The following is a 23,232-nucleotide window of genomic DNA, read 5'->3' on the forward strand; positions in this document are numbered from 1 at the left end:
GAAACGTTGCCATGGTATTGTAAAATCTCTTTGTACACTATACGAGGCAGAGTGATAATATTTTGATTAATTTAGCCCAGATGACTTCTAGGCATTTTCCATCTTGCTTTCCCCCAAAATGTAGACCCAATAATGCTCAATTACCATTAAGCTGCTCCTAGCAAAGCATTTCATTGTCCTTAGTATTTTTTACCTACTCAACAACATCTCACCTTCCCTATATACTGTATCTATTCTACATTATCAAGCACCAAATCACCCACAAGCTTCCATAACCCCCAAGCAATCTTATATATCTGAGTAGAGCAAGACAGCAACACAAAACAACCAGAACAAAGTAGTCGATATAATTTCATTTTTTTTTTAAAACAGGGCCCATATTCAATCCTAATTCCCCTTTTTGTAACCCAAACTCTGCTTGTCCTATTTTGATCTTTCATGACCATTTCACTGAGGGCAGATGGCCAAGCGATGAGCCAATGTGTGCAAAGTTATCCATGGAAGATATCGCTGAGAAAGCAGCAACACTGGATCCTTTATGTTTATGTCTTTTAAAATATTCATATCCTGTCCATTTTGATAAAAAGAGCCAAGATGGTTTACTACTTTGTCTGACCAACGAAGTTCAGCAGAGAACCAGAGGGTGGACGCTTCACTTTCTCCTGTCCTGTGCTTTTTCTCCTAAAACCTCTTCTCTTTTGAAAACTTTGGTTCAAGATTTTTCCTACCATTTCTTTTGTCATAAATCTTATGACTACATCTCTTGGGAGTTTTTTGTTCTTGGCATGTGATGAGTTGACTCTATACATAAAGTCATACATATTTCTAGTCCCTTCAGGATCTTCCTCCAAGAAGTCAGCAATTATTTTCACAATATATCCCTTTAAGTCAGTTCCTTCCTCCTCAGGTACTCCTCTCAGACGAATTTGGGTTTCCATCAGTCTGCAGTCATGGATTGTCACCTTCTCTTGCAGCTTTAACAAGGTAGAAGCATGCACTTTAACTTTCTCCTCTACAGCCTAGACTTTTTCCTTAACCACCACCACCTCATTTTTAAAGTCTTCCATTTCCTTTTTAAGGTCTCGAATGTCTTTTTTAAGTTCTTTTTTACAAGCCATTAACATCTTTTAAACTCCTTTCATTATCCTAGCTTCCATTGCTTCTAGTTGGTCTTGCATTTTTTCCAAGGAAAGAGCTCTTGCACGTGTTGCTTTTGATTCTGACATTAAAATAACCCAAGAAAATTTACGTGTCTTAAAATCAAAATCCAAATATCAGATTCAATAGCTTAATACTTGCCCTTTTAAATGCGCCTAATTTCGCTGTTCTTTGAATTCCTAGGCTCAAATATTAATTTTAAAAGTTTTATTTTTTTTCAAAATGGCGAACGCAATTTCTCTATAGTAAAAAATCCTAGTGTAGGCCTTCTTCTTGTTTGTCTCTGTTCTCTTATTACTTCCTTCTTTGCTAGGAATGAAATCATGTTTTCAATGGTATCCAAATCTCGCAATCTTTGTTAGTCTCTCTTCCCTTATTACTTCCGACTTTGCTAGGCACTAAGTCCCGTTCTCAATAATATCCAAATCTCACAATCTTTGACGTACTTCCTGTTTAGCTTGTAGGAAATTCAAAGCTGTGACGATGATACATTCTTCAGTGACCGCAAGTAATCCAAACAATAACTTCTTTCCCAGTTTTTAGCAATATCCTTCTTTTAACAAAGTCCAAAATTCAATCTTTCTTTTCTTCTTCTTCCCCTCTCTCTAAATCACTCCTTCCCACCTTCCAAAATTATTTTATTTGCTTTTTAAAAGTTCTGGAGCGAAAGATTGTAATCGATACCTCTCCGCTGATATCCAGCTTAACATCAATCTCTCCAACTATCAGATGTTCACCAGTCCCAAAGAAGATTAGGATCTTGCCAAGCTTATGCCAATTGAACGTCTCTGAAAGCCTCTGTAGATGATGAAAACGCCACTCTTCTCCAGGGGCCCCTCAAAGCCTCAAAAGAGCTCCCAACGGAGCTCTCTATCAGCCAAGGTAAACCCCCTCTGAGTTCTTGTGCGTATCTTGGACAAATCTCTAGCTGAGAGATGTAGGTAGAAGGCCAGAAAGAGCCTTTTCCTACCCCGAACAGAGGCTTCAGTCTGTCCCCGTTAAAGAGACAGGTCAGCTTGCCATTTCCCTAATCCTGGAAGTCTCCTAAAACCTCTTCTCATTGGGTCAATGTGTTCCTAGCAGCAGGGCATTGGAGGGGATGGGGTTTGCAAAGGAAAGGATAAGCATGCTCCCTGACCCTTCTCCTCTGAAATTTCCTGTTCCCCCAGAGCATTGCATAGCAGAAAAAGCAATCGAGATTTCCAAACACATGCTTGCCAGCTGAAGCACACAAATGCACACACATACAGACGTATGTCATTGTTCCATGATGTTTGTTTGCTTCAGCTCCACAGGATGGAAAAGGAAAAGAAAACCAGAATAACTTCAATTGCAGATGAAGCAGACAGGACCTAGCAGCCTGCTCTTTCCCCCACCATCTCTCCAACAAAGTACTCCACGGAATAGGTAATTTTTTGCTCCCAAGCAACACAACTGTGGTTTGTTCAATTCTGGTGCATTTCACCTTGCCCCTCCAAGGCAATACTTAATTTTCTATCTGCTCCAATCCAATTTCCCAACTACTTTGTTCTGACCGACTTTGCTATAGCCTGTCAACCCGTGTCACTTGCCCATTCCTCTGAAAAACTACCTGCTCCCTTTCAAATGCCACCTTTGGAACAAGAAGGGGGGGATTAGAGACACATTAACAGCGACCTGGGAGGAAGGGGGAGGGGACCCAGACAAGTAGACAAACTAGAAGTGAATGAAAACAGATCTGAAAGCAGACAACATGAAAAATGCAATAGAGTAAAGATTTCACTAAGCACAGGGTTATTTTGCCACCCTGTGCTATTCTGGCAGCACTCGTTTGTCTCCCTCATCACATCAATCAAGTATAATTGAACCAAATGGAAAAGGCAGGGAGCAGTCCAGCGGCTAGGCTGTCCACCTGCAAGCCAAGCGCCATTCATTTTAACAGGGCCTGTGCAAGCCCCACAGAACTGAGCGGAAGTTTCAAAGCAGCTGCACCTGGCAGATTTTACCCAGGGAAGTTTAATGCATAGCTATACAATATTTGCTGTGATCTAGATAGCTCAGGATAGCCCGGTCTCATCTCAGAAGCTTAGCAGGGTTGGCCTTGGTCAGTAACTGGATGGGAGATCATGAAGGCAATCCAGGGTTGCTGTGCAGAGGCAGGCAATGTCCACCCACCTCTGTCTGCATCTTGCGATGAAAATCCTCTGGGGTTATCACAAGTAGGCTGTGAATTGACAGTGAAAGACAGAGAGGCAGCGGGGCGGGGGGGAAGAGAGTGTGCAATCACATTTCACAGAAGCAATGTATGTGAAAGCAGCATAATGTATTAGAGGGAAGTGCAAATGGCAACATAATATATGGAATAATTCTTTTAAAAATAAGAAGACTGAAAACACAAAGGGACAGTACAGGCTTGTCAGAAACTGTGTTAGATGTCTGTTGAAAGAGAACAGAAGGCTTTTTGAAGCAATTTCAGAGAAAGGTTTATGTGAGGACATGCACTGTCAACCCAGCCACTGCTTATATGACTGAGATACACTTGCTGGACAAAAGGAATAAAAAAAAATCCCTATACTTTGAAACAGAAAATGATCTGACTGTTTTATCTAGATTCCCAAGCCAGAAAGGCATTCATAAAATACACCAAAAGCAGACTTTAAAGAAGCTGGTGGAGGGTGCGGGGGACTCAAAAAAATCTCCCAGTTGAAGCTGGAGCTTCACTAAGCCAGAAACATGGCACAGGGGGGGTCAACAAATAGGGTTGCCAACCTCCAGATGGTGGCTGGAGATCTCCTGGGATTACAACTGATCTCCAGGCAAGAGACATCAGTTCACTTGGAGAAAATGGCCACACTGGAAGGTGGACTCTATGGCATTATACCTCACATCCCCCCCTCTCCTACCCAAACCTTACCCTGCTTATGCTCCACCTTCAAAATCTCCAGATATCTCCCTACCTGGAGCTGGCAACCCTAGAATAGCTAGGGTTGGGTCGCGATTAAAGTATGAGACCAGGTCTGGAGAAAGACAGTCAGAAATGCCCACTTTGCCAGGAAACTCACTGGGTGACTTTGAGCTAATCACTCTTCAAACCTAACCTGCATCAAGGAGTAGCAGTGAAAAAAATATATAGGTGGACCTCTTTACAATGCCTTGAATTCATGGGAGGAAGGGGGCAGTATAAAAAATATAATAAATGACTTTTTAATTTAGCCTAGTAGGTAGTTCTTATTTGAACTCAATGCTTCTATCTCCAGACTGAGCTTGATATCACTCAAATCTCCAGATTTTTTTTGTAAGCCAGTGTTAAGTGGCCCAAAGGGCAACACTTCTTGGAGGCTGCATGTTAATATTCACAGTACGAATGCAGCTTTTTGCTCTGTTGTTTACAGGGGAAAACTTCATGGTTGAAATCACATTTATTTACTTACTTACTGTATTTATAGTCTCCCTTTCTAACTGGGAATCAAGGTATATCACAGGATATATGTACAGGTTATTGAACATTTTCCTAGCACTATATATAATTTCCCTAGCTCTAATGCTACTCAAGCTGCTAACATCTTCTGCTTTCCCTACATGAGCACATGACATTGCCTTATAGTGAGTTACACACCATTGATCTACCAAGTTCAGGAATTCTCCAAGGTCGTTCACATCACCTATAACTGGATCTTTTAAACAGGCAATACCACATACTGAACAAGCAAACCACTGAGCAACGGCACTTCCTCCTATATATGTAAATAACTTGCTATTTTTTATATTTATGTGTATGTGGTAACTCTGTGATGGTGTCACCAAGTAAATGATATGTTTTATAAGCAACTTTTCAGACATCAGCTGATCGCTCAATAACACTTCCAAAGAATGACTACACAGAATTACATGAAGACAAAGGTGGGATCCAGATATGATTTAGAATGTTAGTTTAAAACATAAATAGTAAAAGTTGCCTTCAAGTTGCAACTGACTCAGTTACTCCATGAATTTCCACGTGAAGGGGTTTTCAAAGCAAAAGATGAGCAGAGGTGGATAGCCACTGTCTCCCTCTGCACCAGTTTTCCTGGGTGGTCTTCCATCCAAGTACAGACCCTGCTTAGCTTCCAAGCTCTGACAAGCTTTGTTTAATATGTAACAGAGCAGGGTTTCCCAAACTTTTCTTTCCCATGGCCCAGCTATTTTTACACTTCTCCTTCATGACCCACTAAAATTTGGGGGTGGAGCCAGGAGACTTTGGGGGTGGAGCCGGGAGACAGGAATTATGTCATTTCCTGTGGTGTCAAGGGCCAAGTGATGTCACTTCTGGGGCACACTGAACCAAAACTCCACCTTTTCCTGTGATGTCACTTCTAGAACGTCCACCAGTGGGGCCAGTACACTAGAACCCCTCCCACTGTTGCTTCCCTCCCTCCCAGCACCAAGAATACAGACAAAGCATCACTTGCATGGAAAGAAGGAGCGGGGAGGGGCAAGGGGAAAAAAAGCCTTCCTCACCATCAGATGACCTCAGCCAGCAACAATTCCGCCCAGGGGTCATTTGGTAAAAAAAAAAAATAGCTACTGGAATGCCCACTCCCCACCCCTTCTGGCTGAAAAAAACCACACACACCCTTCTTTGCCGCCCAGGCCTCTCGGGGAAATCTCCCCAAAAGAACAAATCTCAAGGTCTGGAAAGCTCATACCTTGAAGAACACTTCATGGGTCTAAAGTGTCAGTGGATGCCAGCTTTTCTCTCAAACACTGGGAGGGGGGGAGAAGGAAGGAGAGGCAGCCCAGAGATGGGGGAAGGAAGGAAGCCAAACAGAGCTCAGACTTTGCAGCCTGTGTCAGTCTTCAAGGCTAACTTTTCTCTGCACAACAGAGAGACAGGGGAAGGAAGGAAGCCAAACGGAGCTCAGGCTTTGCAGCTTGTGTCAGTCTTCAAGGCTAGCTTTTCTCTGTACAACAGAGAGATGGGGGAAGGAAGGAAGCAGAGCAGAGGTCATGCTTTGCTGGGGGCAGGGCTAGCTTTGCTGGGGGCAGGGCTAGCTTTGGCTTTTCTTGTGACCCGGTAGTGAGGCTTCCGTGGCCCGGTACTGGGTCATGACCCTGCAAATGGGAAACACTGTAATAGAGCAAATTAACCAGAGTCTTGTCAGAAATACCAGTTTGTATGCTGCCAGTGAGCACTGACTGTATTAAAAGCAACAGTTTTGTTTTTTTGTTTTTTGAACTACTCTGCAGCCAGGACTTCAGGCCCTGGAACAGCGCTTACAAAGCAAGCCTAGCTTCATTAGGGTTTGTAGAATCTTTCGGGCTCAAGTGCCATGTTCTACTGGAGAAAGTTTTTCTTCCAGTCGTTTCTTCCAGACGTTTCATGACATCTGAAATTCAGGAATCGAACAGAAGCTAGGCTTCTGTTCGATTCCTGAATTTCAGATGTCATGAGGACTGGAATTTAATGTAAACTGCAGTTCAGTGACATCTGAATACAGCCCAAGAAAATGGCCACAATGATGCCCACTGTAAGAGCCAGACTGGAGCTAGGATGAGCTGAGGTAAGCTAGACAACTACAGGAGCTGGAGATAGTCCTGAGCACAGCAGGCAGGAGGTTTCATTCCGTTGAACAGCATAGTCCAAGGGGTAATGTTGCCTATCAAAACTGCAAGGCCCAGGAGTCCCATTAGGCTAAATTCTAGCCTCACACTTCATGGTTCTTGGTTCAAGCCTACAATCCCTGACAAGGCAATCGTAACAGTACGTATTTGGGCAAAGCCTGAATCCCAGTTATTCAAACTGGCATACATGGGTACTGGAATCCCCAGAGGTGGAGACCATGGCAGCACAAACATGGTTCCTTAGGAGAGTAGACAGAGTGGAATATTCCCATCCTCCGTTTTGTGAAACATTCCAGGTGACCTTGCAAACATTCTGCTCTCAAGAGTCAGCCAGGGCCGGCATGTGGGAGTCGGCAAACTAGGCGACGGCCTAGGGTGCTGACTCGCAGGGGTGCCTCCCCCTGCCATGATCGCCTCCCCCCCTGACACCACCCTCCCCCCTCCCTTCATGGCGCTGGAAGCCAGTGCCGTGCTCCACTCCCCCCGCTGTCATTGCTGAAGCCGTTGCTTGCTTCCCTCCCTCCCGGCACGATCGCCTCCCTCCCCCGCTGCCGCCTCCCCTCCCTTCACGCCATGCTCCGCCCCCCCCCCCGAGCCTAGGCTGGTCCTTACCAGCTGTTTCCATGCATGCGGCTTTTAAGCCTTTGAAGGGCCCGCGATAGAAGAGTTTGCTCCCCCTCACTTCCGGATCCAGGAAGGAGGGAGAGCGAATCCTCCTGCCGCGGGCTCTTCAAAGGCTTAGAAGCCGCATGCATGGAAGCAGCTGGTAAGGACCAGCTTAGGCTTGGAGGGGGGGAGCGAAGCGTGGCGCAAAGGGAGGGAGGGAGGGCGGCAGTGAGGGGATCATGCCAGGAGGGAGGCAATGGTGGCAGCAATGACAGTGGGTGGGGGGGAGCATGGCGCTGGCTTGCAGCCCACACGGAAGGAGGACAGGGGCGGGCAAGGGGCAAATTTCGGCCTGAGGCGCTGGAAACCTCAGCGCCGGGTCTGGACTCAGCTAGTCTTGGAACAAATATTTCAGCAGTGGCATCTTCAAGACTAACCTTTAAATATCACCTCAAGGATCCTGTATCAACTGGAACTGACTGGAACACTTCTACATATAATGAAATAAGTTGTAACCTTGGACCAAATTGGCAGCACAGCAGCAGATTTCTCAAAAATAATCACCCATCCACTGCAATTTTCTTTCGTGTGTACCTAGTAAATTTTTCCCCTCTTTGAAGGGGAGGAAAATGTAATTTTCTAATCATAATTAATACATGACCTTACTATTTGCCTGAGGATATTTGTCAGACTGTACCTGCAAATTAGACAGCCTGGAAATTTGTTAGCTTGCCATTTGGAGAAGGGGGAGATATCTTACACAAGTCCATGTGAAACAGAAAGAGAAAACAGTACTACTTTAATTTTCTTGTCATTAAAAAAACAGAAAATAGTGTGGGGGAAAGGCACGGAGTCTCCTCCGAAACAAAAAGTATTACATTTACTCACAAAGAGACTTCAGTCAGTTGAGACATTTATCATAATGTCAAAACTGTACAGGCAAGTGGGATTCAGGCAATCCTCCAGACTCTTGACAGTCAATACTCTGAAGACATACTGTACCTCCTAAGTATTTTAATATGCCTGCCAACATGTCACATCTGGGGCACTGTCAAAAAAAAAATTCACCAGCAACAAAAGAAAATACCCCAAATAAGTAAGTGATGGTATTATAAGACAAGATTATGAATATGAGCATGAGGAGAAAGAAACTGCATCTTCTCCTGCATTGTTCGGAAAGAGGACATCTTGACAATGGTGGAGGAGGCCATTATGCTTTCTGTAATATTCAATAAACAGCCAGAAAGCTGTGTTCTAATCATTCTGTACGGATTAAATAAAGCAAGATTTGTCAAAATGCAAGAACTTACCATTTGGGAAGCAATCCTACATTCCATTTTATTCTACTGGGCTTATCCATCCATCCATCCATCCATCCATCCATCCATCCATCCATCCATCATTCCCAAGAAAGTGTTCTTGGAATTGCAGTCTTTGTTATCTTCACTTATTTTTGTTTCACTGAAATTTCACAGGCTTGTTACATGCTTGATGTAATGTAGGACTATTTCCATTTGGAAATATTTCCAAATGGAAACAGTCCTACATTACATCAAGCATGCTCCAAACTCTTGTCACCTGAGGCAGATTTTTCCCCTGGGTCAAAATAAGGGACATCCTTCACTCACCCCTGAAAAATTACATATGTATTTTCTTGACAACTGGCACCCTCCCAAATGCAGGATAACTTGTGCTAACGTAGTCTCCTGGCTCTGTGCCTAATACATACTGTATATGCAAGTGCCACCAAGCTGCAACTGACTTATGGCAACCCCAGCAAGGGGTTGTTAAAGACAAGTGAGAAGCAGATGGTGATTTTCCAGGGCCTTCCTCCCCAGAGTCTTCCTTGGTGGTCTCCCATTCAAGTCCTACTCACCAGCTTTTGCGATCTGTGCTGCCTTCCCTCCCCTGTGCCTAATACAGAATGGTAATTTTTCTAGTATTTTCACAACTGTGGTAGGAAATCCAGATACATGAGGTCACTGACTACATATTGGCAGAGCACAGTGGGAATCAATACTGCACAGGACCCTTGCTGTTTTGGAGGCCACAGTGGTTGACATAGTTGTCAAGGGTTCCAGGTTTGCACAGAGTCTTAAACAAATGAAAGAGGCAAAGTCACTGTTGAAGGCAATTTTAATATTCCTGTACTTTGCAATTCTCCTTCAAAATATAGTTGGATAGGTATACTTTTTGATTACGAGTTCAACACATAACCATTTTATTGTTTCTGCCCACTTGAACGTATTCAATCAAAAATTTTAAGGGCAGCACTTCAGATACCAAGATGTGTCTCAAATGCTAAGGTCAGGCTGGAGACAGGCCTGATGTCCACTGAAGCCAAGGTAACTTTGTCCTCACTTAATAAATGGCTCAATGTCAATTTTCAACCTCAAAATTTAGCACACTTGCTGCTATTAGATAATTTTCAATCTAGCTGGTTAAAAATGATTATTAATAAACTAAATTTATTTGGCTCCTCCCCTCAATTCATTCTGTCCCTTAACAGAGATCAGGCCAAAAAAGTTTTACTACAAAGGATAATGGTCTCAATTGTATGGAAGTTACACCCCTGCAGATAAGTGTCTTATTGGGGGAAAGTTTCATTTTTCCCTTGATAGAAGGCACTTGCAATTAACTCCCAGCAAGCTCTTGCTCAATCTCTCAAGATGCCCGGATTTTATTGTGATTGATTCAATTAGGTATCGTTTTGCTCCTCTCCCTTATCTTACTAACTTAGAGGATTACAAGATGAGAAAGGCTTCCTCCCTGGCAAGATATTCAACCCTTCCTTCTGCTGTCCTTGAAAGAAGGTATAAGAAAATTCCATCTGCTCAAGAGACTCTGCCAGTGCAAGTTGCGAGAAACAGAAACAATTGAACATGTGCTTCTAAGATGTCCTTGGTATAGTTCAGCCTGCGTTAAATATATTTCACCTTGAGTTAAGGCTAAGACAGGGCTAACTGAGTCTGCTCAGGTAATCTATCTCCTCTCAGATGCTCATCAGAATATTACAAAACAGGTAGCTAAGTTCTGTAATGCTTGTCTTTGTATTAGAAATGTACACATCTCTGATTTTATTGGTACTTTTATTCACTTTATTTACCCTATATTAATAATGGATAATTTTGCCATTTAATGTTTAAATTTGTTTTAATTACCATACCAAACCTTTAATGGCATAATAGATTCAGATAAAAATACACAGAATATAAAAATTTAAACATTGGAGATAAAATCAAGATAAAACCGAGCTTACAGATGCATTCAAACATGGTCAGAATTAAATTTAAGGATGTCAGCCAGAAATTTTGCCACAGCCTCACTAACCACCCCCTCAGTATCACTCAATAAATAATAACAGGGTGGCAGAATAGACAAAACTGGAGAAAAAGAAAGCTTGCCAAATAAATCTTTACGGAGGTTATGGTATAAAGAACAATCAAGCAATATATGCTGGGTTGAGTCAGGGGTATTTGCTCCACAGGAGCAAAGTCTGTCGGCTAAAGGGACTCGCTGATATCTCCCTTGTAAAACTTTGGAAGGAAATTTGTTTTAATTATTAGGCTTTTATGGTTGGCTTAGTGTCGTATAAATAAAATATATGATATGATTGAGAGTTCTGGAGAACTCATAAGCTTCCATGTTGTTTTGTGATCTCTTTGTTGGTCATGATAAAAAGGGCATTGCAAGTCTTTTGTTTTTCTATTCTGCTCAAATAATCGATCAAAATTCTGAAGATTATCATGTTCATTACAAAGCTGATTGTATAAACTGGTTCACCCAAAAAGTGGTCTCTTAAAATACCTACTTAAAAGTTGTGATTTTCAAGTATTTAGGAATTTGCCCTTGCTGCTTTATTAAGCATTTGATTGATTTGGGTATGCAATTAAATTGAGATTAATTAAAAAAAAACTTCAACATTTACCAAGAGTTAGCTAATATCTTGGCGCAATCAGAACCTGAACACTGTTCAGCAGCTAACTGGAACTATGAAGCAGGAAGTCCCCATCTCATCTAAAATCTTATCTCTACCATGTTCTATATAGGTGGCTCTAGGAAAGCCATCTTTTTGTAATGTGAAAAAAATAATTCTGACCTACTCTACAAGGGTGTAAGGAGTAATAAAAGTGAAGTACTTTGAAATGTTTTGAGCAGGACTCTTTTTTTCTTGCAAGAACGTGGTGGAATGGAGTTCCAGAACCTTGCTGTAGAAACAAAATTTTTCAAAAACTGTTTAAAAGTTCGTGAGGGGCATACCCATGTGTTTCTCTCATTCATTTCCCTCTTGTGAGTTCTGGCACCTCATTTTCTAGGGAAAAAACCCCTGGTTTTGAACATTCATTATTTAAACCCTTCTCATTGCAAGGAAGCAGAGCTGAAAGTATTTTATGAAGTCTCAATTGTATGGAAGTTATACCCCTGCAGATAAGTGTCTTATTGGGGGAAAGTTTCATTTTTCCTTTGATAGAAGGTACTTGCAATTAACTTCCAGCAAGCTCTTGCTCAAACACTACAAAAGTACAGAAAGCAAGATCGATTTGTGTTTTATTATGCTCTTAATAATTCTAAGTACTTCAGTCAAGACTATTAACTCTTCCTCTTTCAAGGTTAAACAATCAGACTTCAGATTTACATGCAAATTCAATTTTTCTGCTCTCTTCTGTCTTCACAGTGGAACTTTTGAATTTTGTTTCTTTCACTGGCATCATAAAGTGAGTTGTCTAAATCTGTTCATTTGTCATAGAACGCATGTTGAACAGGTTGCTATATGTCCTGTTCAATGTCCTATGCTCCTTCGTCTCCCTAATCTGTTTAAATATTCCTCTGTCTTAGTTGGATTCTATGGCTATCTTCTGCTGAGTCTTCCTTTGAGGGAGAAAGACTTCCCCCAATGGAGAATGACTTTTTTTTCTGATGGAGAAAAGCCTCCTCTGATGGAGAAAAAGAATTCTCTTTGTTGATGGAAGTCTTTCTGTGTTGGAGGAAAACTTAACTGAAAGGTGTTATATAATTCAACACAGTGGAAGGGAGTCATCTTATCATTGCCATCCTCTCTCCTCGTGCGGAGAGCTTGAGCCCACATGCACCTTGGGGGCAGGAAGAAGAAAAAGAATAGGAGGAGAGAATGGGCACTTGCAGACCAATCCTTGGTTCATCTGTTCATAAGTAAGCCTTGCTGCACTCCTGAGGATTAGCTCCCAAGGCACTGTGTTTTGCCCAGGACAACTAGCACCAAGCAGAGGGCATCAAGGCTATACAGGACTCCTAACAGGTTTTTAACTGACCATCCCCCCCTCTGGTCATGTGCATCTGGTATGGGCCCCCCCCCTTTTGTCTGGAGTGAAAAGGGCTGGAGCTCTAGCCTGGCTTTCTGCACTCCTAGAACCAGAACCGCATAGGAGGAGGGGGGGGGTTGATTTGACCTGACCAGAAAAGGCATTGGAAATGGGGAAAGAAGCAGGGGTGGAGAAACCGGGCAGGAGAAATTACACCGGCTTGCAGTTTCCTGTATAACAATTGTGCCCCTAAACAGAAGTTGCTTTATAAACTTAAAGACAGGGCTAGTTCTTCAAGAAGCTTGAGGGGATGGTGGATACAGGAAGAAGGAAATACTTTAGAAGGGAGAAATGGGGATGTTTGAGTATTGTAATTCAAAATGAATGGGTTAGAAAAGCAGAGACAAACTTATCTGGGGGCTACAAAGCATCCTGGCCAAAGTAGGAGACTTCTCTTTACTTTGAAAACAGGATGAATTTTTAATTTAATTAATTTAATGTTGGAAATGTAGCAGAATAAAGGGTACCCTCTTTCACATCTGGTGGCAATGTAAATATGCGAAAAAATGTTGGGCTCTAATCCATGACTGGTGCCAGAAAATTCTTAAATTAAGATTTGCTCACACCCCTGAGCTCTACCTGTTAAGTGTAGTGAAAGAGAAAATATCGAAACCATCCAAAAAATTGCTATTACATGTTATAACGGCGGCCAGGAAGTTATACGCCAAGTATTGGAAATCCCCCAAAATACCAGACAAGAATGAATTTCTATTTAAGCTTCTAGAAGCTGCCGAATTGGACGTTTTAACAACAAGATTAAGAGAGGGAGATTTACAGATTTGTAAAAAAACATGGGACCCACTATACTCATGGTTAAATAGAAAGGGATTGGATATGAGGAATATGTTGTGGAGCGATGTACAGGCCCCTCCAGCTCAGGGTGGTGGGTGATGGGGGTTATTGTCTTTCATGTTTGCATGTATCTATTTCGACTTTCTGATTGTATAATTATAGGATGTCTGTGTGTTTTTTTTATATGTTGGTTTTGTTTTGTTCAATAAAACTAATTTAAGGAAGAAAAAGAAAAAAAAGAAAACAGGATGAACAAAAACCTGACTAAGTTTTGCCTTCTGGTTGAAAAAAAAAAAATCAATCTCCCAGAAGAATGAATAAGAAAGTGCTGCTGCAAGTTTTACATTCACTCTTGCTTGTTCCAAACTCTCATTGCCTTCTCTCCCTGTCCCATTTCCCTTTCTTGAAGTGTCTTTGCTTTTTTTTTTTTTTTTTGCTGTTGTATTGCACTTGCAGGTTTAAACTTATATTTTGGCCAGCGAGGGGGTTTTGCTTGTTTCTGTTAAAAACTAGTTTGTTTTTTCCTCTTACTATTCCAATCTTGTATAGTTTTCATCTTCGATGGCCTCTGTGAAGAGGGCTGTCTTGATCTGGCACCTGAAAGATAGCAAGTCTAGTGCCAGGCAGGCCCCAGCCAGGAAGTTGTTCCATAGGCAGGGGGGCTACCACTGAAAAGGCCCTCCCCTAGTTGCCACTCTCCAAGCCTCTCAAGAAGTTGGCACCCAGAGGAAAGCCCCAGAGGTTAAGCGCAATGTCCAGGCAAATTGAGGCTGGGAGAGACTCTCCAACAGGAGAGGCACTCCAAACCATGGACCAGAAGCATACAAGCAGCCAATGCAGGCAGGCCAGAATTTGTCTCATAAAAAGCACAGCATAAGTCTCAGCATAGAACTAGTTCCTCCCTTATTGGGCTAGTGGTAGGAAGAAGCCAAGTTGTTTTTCAAACAACAACTGTAGCATGGATTAACTGTAAAAAAATGTATTAATGTCCATTCTGGGCTTCAAAACAATTGAAGCTAGACGGTTTCAGAAAAGGAATGTTTTTGTCTGTCCTTTCAGAGTTCCATTGTCCAGAAGGGAGCTGTTTAATTTTTGAAAAAGAATTACGCTCTGCTTGTAGGTCAGTTAGGAAGCTTTAAAAAAAGTTATTAAGACTTTAAAGAAAAAAAGTGTTCAAATCCACCTCCAACTCAGTTTCCAAAAACTTAGCCAGCTTTCAGAATAGAAAGTCATTATTTTAAAAAAAATAAATCCAGTACAGCAAGATTAGGCTTTCATGGACTGCCATTGGTTCCAGTACAGCAAGATTAGGCTTTCATGGCCTACCATTGGTTCCATCGGGCTAGCAAAAGTCCCCCCCCCCCACATAATTGTGTAAATTTGTCCAGCTGGCATTCTCCAGTTTGACACTCATTTTGTTGCGCTTGTACTGCCATCTTGGCTTGTGATTCTGTTGGGCTTCCATGGATGGCTACTGGTTCTGTTGGCTTTGCAAAAGTGATCCCCATTGCTTAAACTAAATCTGCTGGGATTCCCTCATTTGCATTAGTTTTGTTTGATTTATAATTTCTGTTACAAGGGAAGCATTTGACCAGTGGCTGTAACCTCAGGTGTGCTTGACATCTGCCTTGTGCCCTGGAGAAATCACAAACTTTTCCTCCGTTGGAAACTGTGGAGATGGCTGAAGGTATCTTGTTTAGGAACCCACAGAACTACTGGACCCTTTGACCAACTCTACTTGAAACGTTGGGTTCTTTTGTGGACAGGCACCAGCAGCGGCAGAGTAATTTTTGTGCCGTTATCTTTTTTTTTAATTTAAAAAAATACTTTATTTAATCAAAAAGCATCATAACAATAGAATAAAAAATAAATAACAAACTGAGAAGTAAAATATGCAATATGACAAAATAAGAAGAGCAATTTTACATAAAACAATTGATCAAACTTGCAAATTAGGTAACCTTGGGTGAAAATGAGAATAGTATTAACATAGGTAGTGATGCAATAGCCTATGAAAGAACCAATGGCGAAACTAAGATACCATACGACAATAAGTACAAACTAGGGAGTAAATGACCATGTGCTCCATAGTGGGAGCACCTGGGCCAAAAGAAAAAGGGAGGAGATATAGAACTGAAAGAGGTAAATAAAAAGAAAAGAGAAAATAAAATATAAATGTAGCCAAGACTGACATGCCTGATTTGATGGAAGAAGCTCATGTTGCAACATAAAATCCAAAAAAGGAACCTGGAAACAAGTTTAATATGGGGCGCATTGGAACAAGAGTGAGCATGGGTGCCATTATCTTTTTTTCTTTTCTCTTTTAAACCAAAAGAGCCCCTACAGCCCTCTGGATAGATTCCCCATAGGGAATAATGGAGCCTAATAATATCAGAATACTGGGAGGGGGGGAGGGAGGAGATATCCAAATACCAAATCAATATTTGGAACTGGGAATACTGTCATTTTTTTGCTTCCTGATATCTAGATTGCAAAAATACTGATATTTTTTTTTAAGCTACATATCCCCACACAATATGTCCTGACACCATCAGAGGGGTAGGGTCCATATCCTGAGCAGAGGTCTTTAAATAGGATCAGCTTACTGGTAGGGGAAAAGGGGAGCGTTGAGGCAACAGCAGGCAACACAGAGGTAGCAACTGGGAAGTGAGACTGTAAGTGAGAAGAAGAGGCAAGGTGTAGAAAGACGGCAGAGGAAGCTTTGAAGAAGCTGCTCCTTTGCAACAGACCCATGAGCCAAGAGTAGGAAAATTCAAACCCTGAAGTATTTCCAGAGTTAGAAGACAGAACTGAGCCTGCAAGGGAAATGAGACCGGTGCTGTACAGAGAGCTGAAAAAAGCTAAATATCAGGAAGAGCTACAAAGACAGAGCAGAGAGGGGGAGCTGAGAAGAAGTGAGTGTGCAAAGCAGAGAGGGAAGCAATGAAGACACTCCGTAACAGGGCCATCAACCAGCTTTACTTCAGAAAGTGCCTAATTAAGAGGTGTTAATGTGCCCTCAGGAAAAGAAGCAGAGCTCTGCAGAAATAAAAGGAGACTGGTGAGCAGTAAACAAAAGCTCCATAGGACTGTAGCCACTTGAAAGCAGGTATTCAGGAACTCTGGTAGATGTAGTTTACAGCATAAGGATCCTTTAATGTAACAGATCGATAAATTAGTTTCTTGCATTATTGGTAGGCCTTAAACCCCGATGTGTTCAGGAGTTACAGGGTGGGAAGTCTAAATGTATTAGGCATAGAGGGCTGTGGGAGTTTAAGAAGCCAACCTGGAGTGTAATTGTAAAAAAAGCACAAGATATCTTGGTCTGAGACCAATTACCTTCACACCAGTTTTAAAAAACATCAGTGATTTTAAGAACATTCGCTCTAACTAATTTCCTCCTAGCTCATAACTTTATTGGGACTATCAGAACATGACAAATGGGCACACTTTTATTTTGTAAGCACAGTGTAAACACAGTTATGTTTTTTTTTTAAAGTTACATAACTGGAACCAGGGCTTTTTTTGAGTAGGAAAGCAGTTCCAGCTGGCTTTGTGCCACATTCCTGCTGGGCCTTTTCTACAACAAAGCCCTATGCAAAACAATGGTGATGTAAGGCAGGGGTGGCCAATGGTAGCTCTCCAGATGTTTTTTGCCTACAACTCCCATCAGCACCAGCCATTGGCCATGCTGGCTGGGGCTGATGGGAGTTGTGGGCAAAAAACATCTGGAGAGCTACCGTTGGCCTAGTATGTAAACAAGTTCCTGCTGAACTATTTCTACAAAAAAAAAAAAATCCTGACTGGAACAGAATGTTATTTCATTGGTCATATATATCACTGATAGAAAACAGCGAAGACTTGAAGCGACTACTGATGAAGGTTAAAGCAGAAAGCGCCAAAGCAAGATTACAGCTAAAAATCAAGAACGCAAAAGTAACGACTGCTGGGGAATTATACAAAACTAAGGCTGATGGTGAAGAAATTGGATTTTCTATTCCTTGTGACAATAATCATCCAAAAGAGAAACTGCACCCAAGAAGTCAGAAGGATATTGAAACTGGGGAGGGCAGTCATGAAGGAGCTAGAAAAGTTCCTTAAGTGGAAGGATGTTGTCACTGGCAATCAAGATCAAGTTAATTCATGCTACAGTATTCCCCATTACTATGTGTGGGTGTGAAAGTCAGACAATGAAGAAAGCTGATAGAAAGAAAGAAGGTTCCTTTGAAATGTGGCGTTGGAGGAGAGTCTTATAGATACCACAGACCACCAAAAAGACAAATAAGTGGGGCCTGCACCAAATCAAGCCTGAATTCTCCCTAAAATGGCTAAACTGAGGCTATCGTACTTCAGTCACACTATGAGAAGGCAAAGGTCACTGGAAAAAGCAATAATGCTAGGAAAAGTTGAAGGCAGCAGGAAAAGACCCAACATGAGATGGATTGACTCAATAAAAGAAGCCATAGCTCTCAGTTTGCAAAAGAATGGCTGCTAATGATAGGATGTTTTGAAGGATGTTAATTCATAGGGTCATCATGAGTCTGAATCGACTTCAGTCAACACATGGATTGTGATTATTTTAACAACTGGGAAGGTTCATATAGAAAAAAAGCAGACTTCAAGATATCTGGAACCCAAACCATTTAAGGGGCTTGAAAGATACACTCCTTGGGTATTGCTGCATTTCTGGGTTTGGTTTAAAAAGCAGAGAAAGAAAAAAGGAAAGCAGTAGCAAGATATTGCTAATACTTAAGCACATTATGTGAAATATAATGAAAAGGTTTATTGCGAGGATACCTGTTTTGTTGTCAACATGGACTAAGACAGATTTAGAAAGTTATGCTGACTATACCACACTTGCTCTGGTTAAAGATAGCCCATTACTGTGCCAAGATTTACTGTACAAGTATAAATCAGTTATACACCTTGGTATACCTGCATTTGGGAAGGGGAGTGTGATCCTATCACCTTGGTTAGCATAAGTGTTGGGCCTTTTCTTTTCTGTAAGCATGAGTTCAAAACCAACAGCAAACTTCTTTAAAGGTAGCGTTTTGCTGACTTTACATCTAGTAAGATTTTGGATAATCTGCATGGCTTCCAGTGCCTTCAACACACCCATAACTTCAGCCTTAATTCCTAAAATTATGATATACCAAATGTTGTAACACCTACACTTGTAGCTGGAATAAGAAATTAAGAGCGCCCTGAGATGTTTCACCAGAATCTCGAGAATAAGCAGCAAATAATTTATCTTATTTTCTTTTTCAAGGCAGGCAAAATCAGCTTGGTATGTTTTTTTTAAAAAAAAAATGGAAATGGAAATAAAGTAATTATATTTCAAGGACATGAGGTAATGAAGAAATGTGGAGAGACTGATTGGAATATTATAAATCAATGAGCCAGTTCCTTGACAAATTCATGAACTCTGAAAATTAAGTTTTGCTACTTCTGTTGTTGGAATCCAGTTATTAAATACTTTATCAGTCAATTGTTCTAACTCCTTATACTTCTATAATGCACAAGTGAACAACTGGCATTAATTTGACATTTATTTGCAGCTTTAAAAATTGCTTCATTTAAGAGTTATGTTGAACAGTTTTAAAGTACAGAATTTGAGAGCAGAAGCAAACTTTATTAAAACCTTTATTACTCAATTCAGTGTATTTATTTTTGTACAATAGACTTGATTATCTCTCATGAAATGTTAGTAAGTGAAAACAATAATAAGAGCATATTGACAAAAGTATCCAAGTGACTCTTGACAGAGAACAGTACTTTCATTCTTGTGCTATATTTGAGCTTTCCTATATAATTTCTTAACTCTTAGCATATGTAGCCGGCAATTTAGCTCTGTTTCAAAGACAAGCAAAAATGCTGTCTGTGAAGAATCTCTGTCAGTGTTTCCATGTTCAACTAGGACAATTTTGCTAAGTGCTAGGTATGGGCACTAACCAATAAATGAATCATGATTCATGCATGAATCAGGCCAATTCATGATTTATTTGGAACCAATTCATAGAACTGCATTGTCCCCAATCCAAAAACAAAACACATTTCTTTTGCAGTGTATCATTTCTTTTGTTTTCATGGTTGGTTTGCATGACTGGCTGGCACCAATTCAAACCATTACTGGGCAATGCTGGCAGTGGACTTCTGGGAGCACTAGAAACACCCACAGTAGCTGTCCATAGCTTGCTTGGCAGTTTGGAGAGCCAATAATGGCCCATTCTGCTCTATGGGAGCAGACACCCTGACTTACAAAAACATAACAGAAGCCATGTTGGATCAGGCCAATGGCCCATCCAGTCCAATGCTCTGTTGCACAGTGACCAAAAAAACAGGTGCCATCAGGAGGTCCACCAGTGGGGCCAGGACACTAGAAGCCCTACCACTGTTCCTTCCCCAAGCACAAGAATACAGAGCATCACTTGCCCTAAACAGAGTTCCATCTATACCTTGTGGCTAATAGCCACTGATGGACCTCTGCGCCATATCTTTATCCAATCCCCTCTTGAAGCCGTCTATGCTTGTAGCTACAACCACTGCATGTGGCAGTGAATTCCATGTGTTAATCACTCTTTGGGTGAAGAAGTACTTCCTTTTATCCATTCTAACCTGACTGCTCAGCAATTTCATTGAGTGCCCATGAATTCTTGTATTGTGAGAAAGGGAGAAAAGTCCTTCTTTCTCTACCTTCTCTATCCTATGCATAATCTTGTAGACCTCTATCATGTTAATCTTTCTTCATAGGGAAAGTGTTCCAACCCTTTAATCATTCTAGTTCCAGCCCTTTAATCATTCTCGACTCAGCTGCTTTCACTTTGCAGCATGAAGAGGAAAGAATTAGTTGGTGTGAGAGAGCTGAAGCTGAGCTTTTCTGGGGGTACCTGCTTTGGGGGGCTATAACTCAGACATTCCAAATCCAATCTTTGCCTGACTTGGTGGGCAAGTGGAGGAGAGCCTGCTGAAGAATTCTGATGAGTTTGGTGTCTCTAACTCACAAGAGGGCTGTTCTACACCTCCTGAGCCAAATGAACTAAAAACCAGCTTTGGAAATTAAATGAACCATGAACCAACATGAACCACCATTTTCCCAGTTAAGCCCATCTCTACTAAGCACCACTGGAGATTATTTAGAAATTTTACACATTCTCAGAATAAGTCTAATTGAATTCAAAGGGATTTATTTCCATATAATAAATGCAATTCTGAGAAAGCTATCCGGGATTGTCCTGTTATAATCAGCTACAAGGGTATCTCTTCTGCAAGGCCATCTTCAGATATATGAGTGAGGGAGAAAGCAGAGTGGGATATCAGGATCTAGCTGACATTAGCTACATTCCAGCCTATAATACAGATTTTTACTGTTGAACTAGATATGATACCCACCCTGAGGTGGCTGCTGAAAACAACTGTGGGTTGAGTTCTGTTCCTGTCTTCTAACACTTTTTAATGGGAACTTTGTTATATGACATCATACATTTGTATGTTTCTCATCACATCATAAAACTGGCTGCTGCTCTCTAACGCAGGAAAATGGCATGGTGTGATGTATAACCATTTATGATAAGGCTGAACTGAGATAGCTCTCAATTAACTACAGTTAACAAGGAACCGGGTGTATAACTTCTTGAAGACAGAGATCATACAGCAGGTGGAAGAGGAAGTGGAAACTAAAAAAGGGTAGGAAATTAGAATGTCAACCCCATATATTGATAGCCAGCATGGTGGAGTGGTAAGAGTGCCCAACTACAATTAAGGAGACCAGGTTCTAATCCTGACTTTGCAATAGAGGTGCTTGCTGTGTGCCTTTGGACCAGTCACACTCTAACTGAGGAATGAAATGACAGAAGTTTACAAGACTATGCATGGGATAGAGAATGTAGAGAAAAAAGTACTCTTCTCCTTTTCCCATAATACAAGAACTTGGGGGCACACAATGAAATTAATGAGCAGTAGGTTTAGAACATACAAAAGGAAGTACTTCTTCAACCAAACAGTAATTTACTTGTGGAATTCACTGCCACAGGAAGTGGCGGCAGCTACAAGCATAGACAGCTTCAAAAAGGGACTGGCTAAACATACAGAACAGAGGTACATCAATGGCTATTAGCCACAACATGTAGATGGAATGCCATCTAGGGCAGTGATGCTCTGTATTCTTGGTGCCTGGGGAGCCAAAAGTGGGAGGGCTTCCAGAGTTCTGGCCCCACTCATGGACCTCCTGATGACACCTAGATTTTGGCCACTGTGTGACACAGTGTTGGACTGGATGGGCCACTGGCCTTATCCAACACAGCTTCCCTTAAGTTCTTACATTCTAAAGAAGAAGGATGTAAGCCATTTTGGGTTTCAACTGGAGAAAGAGGCAGAGTACAAATAGGAGTAAAACTAAAATACTCTGTGACTAGCATGAAACCTAAGTAGGTTTTTATGTAATAATGCTGGATTTTATATAAACCACCAACAATGGAGAAAAGCTGTTGGAACTCCCAACCACGCAGATCTGACTCCTTGAAATTCTGCAGGTGGGGCAGGGGGAGTCAAAAAGTCTTCTGAAACAGTGTGTGCATGGATGGGGGTGGAGAGGTAGATCTGCAGCTGGAGAGAGAGATAAGCAAAAACAGCCTTCCCCCTACTACACTAATGGAAATGTTATTCTGAATAAGGTTTTCATACACACCCTGCCTGGAAAAACTTTTTCCTCCCTATGCTGTAAATTTAAGTAACTTTTTAAAAAGCTCTTGGCCATTCTGTTCTTTGAAGCACATTCTACTTGTTCTCTATAAAGGAACACAACTTAGTGTCCTTACAGCTTTTTAGGTGTTGCAACAAACAGAAATACTATAAATAACAATAATGAGACTAAGGAGCACAATCAATGGGCATTGACAAGACTGTGTAACATTTATAACTATTATCTGCTGTCAAGTTCCCAAACTTCTAGCTCTCATTTATGACAAATAAATGGTCCAGAAACTAACTCTGCATTTTTATGGCTTACAATTCAAGATTTTCTTAAATGCCAAAAAGGCTATAAAGCACCCGCACAAAAGCTTTACATTACAGCCCAAATCAATCACATATATCTATGCCATTTTTTGAATAATTCATTAGCATGTTTGATAGCCTTCAATCATATCTATGAAAAAGCCCACATAAGGCACTTAAATATGACACCGGATGATGAATGCCTCATTTATACACTCCCTAGCCCTTTGTGATGGAAAGCAGTCCCATGCCTTTTGTGATCACTGCCCTCTGCACCTGTACTGGGATCTTGTAAAATGTTTTAATCTTGTCTCAACAGACAAAGGACCTGATAGCCATCCAGACTGTATAGTTATAGTCTGGTTTCTAATTATGTGTATTTGGATTGATGCTTAAGAAGACCCTCAGTGGAATACGCTTCCTCGGGAAGTGGTGGGCTCTCCTTTCTTGGAGGTTTTTAAGCAGAGGCTAGATGGCCATCTGACAGCAATGCTGGTTCTGTGAATTAGGCAGATCATGAGAAGGAGGGTGGGAAGGGTTGCATCACTGCTTAGCTCTCATGGCCATTTCCTACCCGCCCAGAGAAATGCTGATTGCCACTTTGGAGTCAGTCAACAATGTTTCTCCAGGCCAGTTTGGCAGGGGATTCTAGAGGTTTTTGCCATCTTTTGGTCACTGGGGATGTATGCGTGTGGGGGGAGGTATTTGTGAATTTCCAGCATTGTGTAGGGGGTTGGACTAGATGACCCTGGAAGTTCCTTCCAAC

General features: G+C 41.5%; 1 protein-coding gene across 1 annotated transcript in view; it reads right to left on the reverse strand.

Annotated features, from left to right (window-relative positions):
- The window catches only part of DDX10 (DEAD-box helicase 10), a 232,441-nt gene that overhangs the window by 65,206 nt on the left and 144,003 nt on the right, over positions 1-23,232 (reverse strand). The gene's annotated exons all lie outside the window — the stretch shown is intronic.

Source organism: Heteronotia binoei, chromosome 3 (genome assembly GCF_032191835.1).
Source record: "Heteronotia binoei isolate CCM8104 ecotype False Entrance Well chromosome 3, APGP_CSIRO_Hbin_v1, whole genome shotgun sequence".
Taxonomy (NCBI): Eukaryota; Metazoa; Chordata; class Lepidosauria; order Squamata; family Gekkonidae; genus Heteronotia; species Heteronotia binoei.